This window comes from Triticum aestivum, chromosome 7D (genome assembly GCF_018294505.1).
Source record: "Triticum aestivum cultivar Chinese Spring chromosome 7D, IWGSC CS RefSeq v2.1, whole genome shotgun sequence".
NCBI classification, from domain to species: domain Eukaryota; kingdom Viridiplantae; phylum Streptophyta; class Magnoliopsida; order Poales; family Poaceae; genus Triticum; species Triticum aestivum.
This window is the reverse complement of record NC_057814.1, coordinates 7,358,071-7,365,975: the sequence shown is the minus strand read 5'-3', so window position 1 is coordinate 7,365,975 and position 7,905 is coordinate 7,358,071.

The window sequence follows — 7,905 nt, the reverse complement described above, 5'->3', positions numbered from 1 at the left end:
GCCGTATTTTTACTACGGGCCAGCTAGCTATCCTCACCCGCACAAAAGCGGGTCATGAGTGCCGTGGGGGCTGCCATAGATTTCGGCTTTTCCTGGCCGAGGTGGCGGGTGAGCCATTCGTCACGGATGCTATGTTTAAAGGCCACTAGGGCTTCGACATCCGGACAGTCGACTATCTGGTTCTTTTTAGTTAGGAACCTAGTCCAGAATTTCCTGGCTGACTCCCCAGGCTGTTGAACTATGTGACTTAAGTCATCGGCATCTGGTGGCCGGACATATGCGCCTTGGAAGTTATCGAGGAAGGCTTCTTCCAAGGCCTCCCAGCTGCCAACGGAATTTTCAGGCAGACTGTTTAACCAGTGCCGAGCTGGCCCTTTGAGTTTTAGTGGGAGGTATTTGATGGCGTGGGGGTCGTCTCCGCTGGCCATATGGATGTGGAGAATAAAATCTTCGATCCATACAGCGGGATCAGTTGTTCCATCGTATGATTCGATATTTACGGGTTTAAACCCTTCTGGGAATTCATGATCCATTACTTCGTCAGTGAAGCAAAGAGGGTGTGCGGCGCCTCTATATCGGGCCACATCGTGATGTAGCTCTGATGGAGTCTGTCTGCGGAGTTCGGCCCGGGCGTGACTGGGCTTGTTACGTCCGAATAGATGGCCGTCTTCACGCGTCGGGGCACGCAGTCGCGATCCGTAGATCGATCTAGTATGTCCTGCATTATTTTCCAGTTTTTGCCATAGGTCATAGGCATGTCCCCGAGCTGTTTGATCTCTACCTTTACGGTGAGGTGGAGTGGGCTGGTGTTCGGCTTGAGTTGCCGCCTTGTCCCGACCCCGTGGTGGTCGGTCAGCCGCATTGCGCGATGATGGTATGGGCTCCAACGCCTCATCATCAAACTGAGGTAGCAATTTACGCTGCGGGTAGCTTTTGGCTGGACGTTTGAGGCCGTATTCTTCGGCTGCCAGGACATCAGTCCATTTATCGTTGAGCAGATCTTGATCAGCTTGAAGCTGCTGCTGCTTCTTTTTCAGGCTCCTTGCAGTGGCTATTAGCTGACACTTAAAGCTCTCCTGCTCGAAGGGCTCCTCAGGCACGATAAAGTCCTCGTTGCCGAGGCTCACCTCCTCCTCGGAGAGCGGATGATAACTACCATCCTCCGAGTCTTTATTTATGGCCTATTCGTCAGGGCTGACTTGCCCATCCTCCTGATTGTCCTGTTCGGCAGTTTGTTCATCGTGGTCTTTTACGTCTTTGGCACCATCTGGAGTGTTGTCGTCTCCTGTGCCGGTGTTGCTATCCTTGTTGCGGCGTGGTTTAGAGCGGCGCCGCTGACACCGGCGCTTTGGTTGTGTCTTAGGGCGGCCATCCTCCACTGGGTTTTCCTTGTCATCGCCGCTATTATCTTTCGGCGTATCCACCATGTATACGTCATATGAGGAAGTGGCCGTCCATCGTCCGGTGAACGGCGGGTTTTGGGCCTCCTCTTCTCCAGCATCGTCGTCCGTATCGTCGATGTCTTTGGAGTCATATTCGAGCGCGTTAGTTAAGTCATCGACAATGGCTATGAAGTGGGTGGTGGGTGGGAAGCGAAATTCTCCGTCATCAGCCTCCAGTTCGAACCGGACATAATTCGGCTGTGGGTCTCCCGCCAAGGACAGGTTTTTTAATGAGTCTAGCACATCGCCAAAAGGCGAGTGTCGGAAGATGTCTGCGGCGCTGAATTCGAAGATCGATAACCGATCAAGCTCGGCGTCCGCGGACGCACATGGTTTGGAACCTATAGCCGGAAACGAGTCCGGAGTTCCGGTGACGCAGACATCACATGAGGCTAGGTCTGTGTGCGTCTCCAACGCCGCGGAATCTGCGGCCTCTGTGGCGGGGTTGAGCTTCCCATCCTCGGATGGCGTGATTTGCTCCGGATCTAAGGCCAGAGTAGTTGCAGGAGCTATCTCCTGGATGTGGTCCGATGACAGATTTAAGTCATGTTCATCGAGGTGACAGATTCAAGCTCCCGAATCTGACCTGATGGCCAGGCGCGTAGCTTTCGATCTGCTCCAGACGGCCAAGCGAGTTGGCCCGCAGTGCGAAGCCGCCGAAAACGAAGATCTGCCCGGGGAGGAAGACTTCCCCCTGGACGTCATCGTTGTAGATGATTAAAGGGGCCATCGAACCTCTTAACGACGGCACAGTGGAACTCTCAATGAAAGCACCAATGTCGGTGTCAAAACCGGCGGATCTCGGGTAGGGGGTCCCGAACTGTGCGTCTAGGATCGATGGTATAAGGAGACGGGGGACAAAATGTTTACCCAGGTTCGGGCCCTCTCTATGGAGGTAATACCCTACTTCCTGCTTGATTGATCTTGATGAATATGAGTATTACAAGAGTTGATCTACCACGAGATCGTAATGGCTAAACCCTAAAAGTCTAGCTTGTATGACTATGATAATGAGTATCCTCATCCGGACTAAGCCCTCCGGTTTATATAGACAGCGGAGGGATCTAGGGTTACACAAGGTCGGTTACAGAGAAAGGAAATCTTCATATTTGGTCACAATGCTTGCCTTCCACGCCAAGGAGAGTCCCATCCGGACACGGGTGAAGTTGTTGGGGAACGTAGCAGAAATTCAAAATTTTCTACGCATCACCAAGATCAATCTATGGAGTTTACTAGCAACGAGAGGGAAGGAGTGCATCTACATACCCTTGTAGATCGCGAGCGGAAGCGTTCAAGAGAACGGGGTTGACGGAGTCGTACTCGTCGTGATCCAAATCACCGATGATCCTAGCGCCGAACGGACGGCACCTCCACGTTCAACACACGTACGGAGCAGCGACGTCTCCTCCTTCTTGATCCAGCAAGGGGGGAGGAGAGGTTGATGGAGATCCAGCAGCACGACGACGTGGTGGTGGAAGTAGCGGGATTCCAACAGGGCTTCGCCAAGCGCTGCGGGAGGAGGGAGATGTGTCACGGGAGGGAGAGGGAGGCGCCAGGGCTTAGGTATTGCTGCCCTCCCTTCCCCCCACTATATATAGGGCCAAGGGAGAGGGGGGGGGGGCGCAGCCTTGGCCCTTCCTCCAAGGAAGGGTGCGGCCAGGGAGGAGTCCATCCTCCCCAAGGCACCTCGGAGGTGCCTTCCCCCTTTAGGACTCTCCCTTTCCCTTATCTCTTGGCGCATGGGCCTCTTGGGGCTGGTGCCCTTGGCCCATATAGGCCAAGGCGCACACCCCTACAGCCCATGTGGCCCCCCGGGGCTGGTGGACCCCCTTGGTGGACCCCCGGACCCCTTTCGGCACTCCCGGTACAATACCGATAATGCGCGAAACTTTTCCGGTGACCAAAATAAGACTTCCCATATATAAATCTTTACCTCCGGACCATTCTGGAACTCCTCGTGACGTCCGGGATCTCATCCGGGACTCCGAACAACTCTCGGGTTACCGCATACTAATATCTCTACAACCCTAGCGTCACCGAACCTTAAGTGTGTAGACCCTACGGGTTCGGGAGACACGCAGACATGACCGAGACGACTCTCCGGTCAATAACCAATAGCGCGATCTGAATACCCATGTTGGCTCCCACATGCTCCTCGATGATCTCATCGGATGAACCACGATGTCGAGGATTCAATCAATCCCGTATACAATTCCCTTTGTCTACCGGTATGGTACTTGCCCGAGATTCGATCGTCGGTATCCCGATACCTTGTTCAATCTCGTTACCGGCAAGTCTCTTTACTCGTTCCGTAACACATCATCCCGTGATCAACTCCTTGGTCACATTGTGCACATTATGATGATGTCCTACCGAGTGGGCCCAGAGATACCTCTCCGTTTACACGGAGTGACAAATCCCAGTCTCGATTCGTGCCAACCCAACAGACACTTTCGGAGATACCTGTAGTGCACCTTTATAGCCACCCAGTTACGTTGTGACGTTTGGTACACCCAAAGCATTCCTACGGTATCCGGGAGTTGCACAATCTCATGGTCTAAGGAAATGATACTTGACATTAGAAAAGCTCTTAGCAAACGAACTACACGATCTTGTGCTAGGCTTAGGATTGGGTCTTGTCCATCACATCATTCTCCTAATGATGTGATCCCGTTATCAACGACATCCAATGTCCATGGTCAGGAAACCGTAACCATCTATTGATCAACGAGCTAGTCAACTAGAGGCTTACTAGGGACATGGTGTTGTCTATGTATCCACACATGTATCTGAGTTTCCTATCAATACAATTCTAGAATGGATAATAAACGATTATCATGAACAAGGAAATATAATAATAACCAATTTATTATTGCCTCTAGGGCATATTTCCAACAGTCTCCCACTTGCACTAGAGTCAATAATCTAGTTCACATCACCATGTGATTAACACTCACAGGTCACATCACCATGTGACCAACATCCAAAGAGTTTACTAGAGTCAACAATCTAGTTCACATCACTATGTGATTAACACTCAATGAGTTCTCGTTTGATCATGTTATGCTTGTGAGAGAGGTTGTAGTCAACGGGTCTGAACCTTTCATATCCGTGTGTGCTTTACGAATATCTATGTCATCTTGTGGATGCAACCACGTGCTACTTGGAGCCATTTCAAATAACTGCTCTACTATACGAATCCGGTTTACTACTTAGAGTCATCCGGATTAGTGTCAAAGTTGGCATCGACGTAACCCTTTACGACGAACTCCTTTTCACCTCCATAATCGAGAAAATTCCTTAATCCACTAGATACTAAGGATAAGTTCGACCGCTGTCATGAGATCCATTCCCGGATCACTATTGTACCCCTTGACCAACTCATGGCAAGGCACACTTCATGTGCGGTACGCAGCATAGCATACTGTAGAGCCTACGTCTAAAGCATAGGGGACGACCTTCGTCCTTTCTCTCTCTTCTGCTGTGGTCAGGTCTTGAGCCTTAATCAATACTCACACCTTGTAACACAGCCAAGAACTCCTTCTTTGCTGATCTATTTTGAACTCTTTCAAAATCATGTCAAGGTGTGCGTTCTTTGAAAGTATCATCAGGCGTCTTGATCTATATCTATAGATCTTGATGCCCAATATGTAAGCAGCTTTATCCAGGTCTTCCTTTGAAAAACTCCTTTCAAACAACCCTTTATGCTTTCCAGAAATTTTACATCATTTCGTATCAACAATATGTCATTCACATATACTTATCAGAAATGTTGTAGCGCTCCCACTCACTTTATTGTTAATACAAGTTTCTAACAAACTTTGTATAAACCCAAAAACTTTGATCACTCCATCAAAGCGTATATTCTGACTCCGAGATGCTTGCTCTAGTCCATGGAAGGATCGCTGGAGCTAGCATACCTTTTAGCATCCTTAGGATCGACAAAACCTTTCTGATTGTATCACATACAACCTTTCCTTACGAAAACTGGTAAGGAAACTTGTTTTGACATCCATCTGCCAGATTTCACAAATGCAGCTAATGCTAACATGATTCCGACAGACTTAAGCATCGCTACGGATGAGAGAACCTCATCGTAGTCAACTCTTTGAACTTGTGAAAATACTCTTTGCCACAAGTCGAGCTTCATAGACGGTAACATTACCGTCCACGTCCGTCTTCTTCTTAAAGATCCATTTATCTCAATGGCTTGCCGATCATCGGGCAAGTTCACCAAAGTCCATGCTTTGTTCTGATACATGGATCCTATCTCGGATTTCATGGCTTCTAACCATTTGTCGGAATATGGGCCCACCATCGCTTCTCCACAGCTCATAGGTTCATCGTTGTCCAACAACATGACTTCCAAGACAGGATTACGCATTACTCTGAAGTAGTACGCATCCTCGTCGTCCTAAGAGGTTTGGTAGTGACTTGATCCGAAGTTTCATGATCACTATCATAAGCTTCCACTTCAATTGGTGTAGGTGCCACAGGAACAACTTCCTGTGCCCTGCTACACACTAGTTGAAGTTATGGTTCAATAACCTCATCAAGTCTCCACCATCCTCCCACTCAATTCTTTCGAGAGAAACTTTTCCTCGAGAAAGGACTCGTTTCTAGAAGCAATTACTTTTGCTTCCAGATCTGAAATAGGAGGTATACCAAACTATTTTGGGTATTCTATGAAGATGCATTTATCCGGTTTGGGTTCGAGCTTATCAGCCTGAAACTTTTTTTCACATAAGCATCGCAGCCCCAAACTTTTAAGAAACGACAACTTAGGTTTCTCTAAACGGTGTCGTCTCAACGGAATTGCGTGCTGCCCCTTTTAAAGTGAATGCGGTTGTCTCTAATGCCTAACCCATAAACGATAGTGGTAATTCGATAAGAGACATCATGGTATGCACCATATCCAATAGGGTGCAGTTATGATGTTCGGACACACCATCACACTGTGGTGTTCCAGGCGGTATTAATTGTGAAACACTTTCCACAATGTCTTAATTGTGTGCCAAACTCGTAACTCAGATATCTCTATGATCATATCATAGACATTTTATCCTCTTGTCACGACGATCTTCAACTTCACTCTGAAATTACTTGAACCTTTCAATAATTCAGACTTGTGTTTCATCAAGTAAATACACTCAGCATCTACTCAAATCATCTGTGAAGCAAGAACATAACGATATCCACTGCGTGCTTCAGCACTCATTGGACTGCACACATCAAAATGTATTACTTCCAACAAGTTGCTCTCTTGTTCCATCTTACTGAAAACGAGGCCTTTCAGTCATCTTGCCCATGTGTTATGATTTGCATGTCTCAAGTGATTCAAAATCAAGTGAGTCCAAATGATCCATCTGCATGGAGTTTCTTCATGCATATATACCAATAGACATGGTTCGCATGTCTCAATCTTTTCAAAAACGAGTGAGTCCAAAGATCCATCTACATGGAGCTTCTTCATGCGTTCTATACCAATATGACTCAAATGGCAGTGCCACTATTTTATATCTTTTGGAACGAACATGTGTATCACTACGATCGAGATTCATTTTAGGTGCAAGACCATTGAAGGTATTATTCAAATAAACAGAGTAACCATTATTCTCCTTAAATGAATAACCGTATTGCGATAAACATAATCCAATCATGCTCAACGCAAACACCAAATCTCGATGGTAGAGGGAGCATGCGATGCTTGATCACATCAACCTTGGAAACACTTCCAACACATATCGTCATCTCACCTTTAGCTAGTCTCTGTTTATTCCGCAGCTTTTATTTTGAGTTACTAACACTTAGCAACTGAACCGGTATCTAATACCCTGGTGCTGCTAGGAGTACTAGTAAAGTACACATTCATATAATGTATATCCAATATACTTCTGTCGACCTTGCCTGCCTTCTCATCTACCAAGTATCTAGGGTAGTTCCACTTCAGTGACCGTTCCCCTCATTACAGAAGCACTTAGTCTCGGGTTTGGGTTCAACCTTGGGATTTTTCACTAGAGCAGCAAATGATTTGCTGTTTCATGAAGTATCCCTTTTGCCCTTGCCCTTCTAGAAACTAGTGGTTCTACTAACCATCAACAATTGATGCTCCTTCTTGATTTCTACTTTCGCGGTGTCAAACATCGCGAGTTGCTCAAGGATCATCATGTCTATCCCTGATATGTTATAGTTCATCACGAAGCTCTAATAGCTTGGTGGCAGTGACTATGGAGAACCATCACTATCTCATCTGGAAGATTAACTCCCACTCGATTCAAGTGATTGTAGTACTCAGACAATCTGAGCACATGCTCAACGATTGAGCTTTTCTCCCTTAGTTTGCAGGCTTAAGAAACTTGTCAGAGGTCTCATACCTCTTGACGTGGGCACTAGTCTGAAATCCCAATTTTAGTCTTCGGAACATCTCATATGTTCTACGACGTTTCAAAACGTCTCTGGTGAC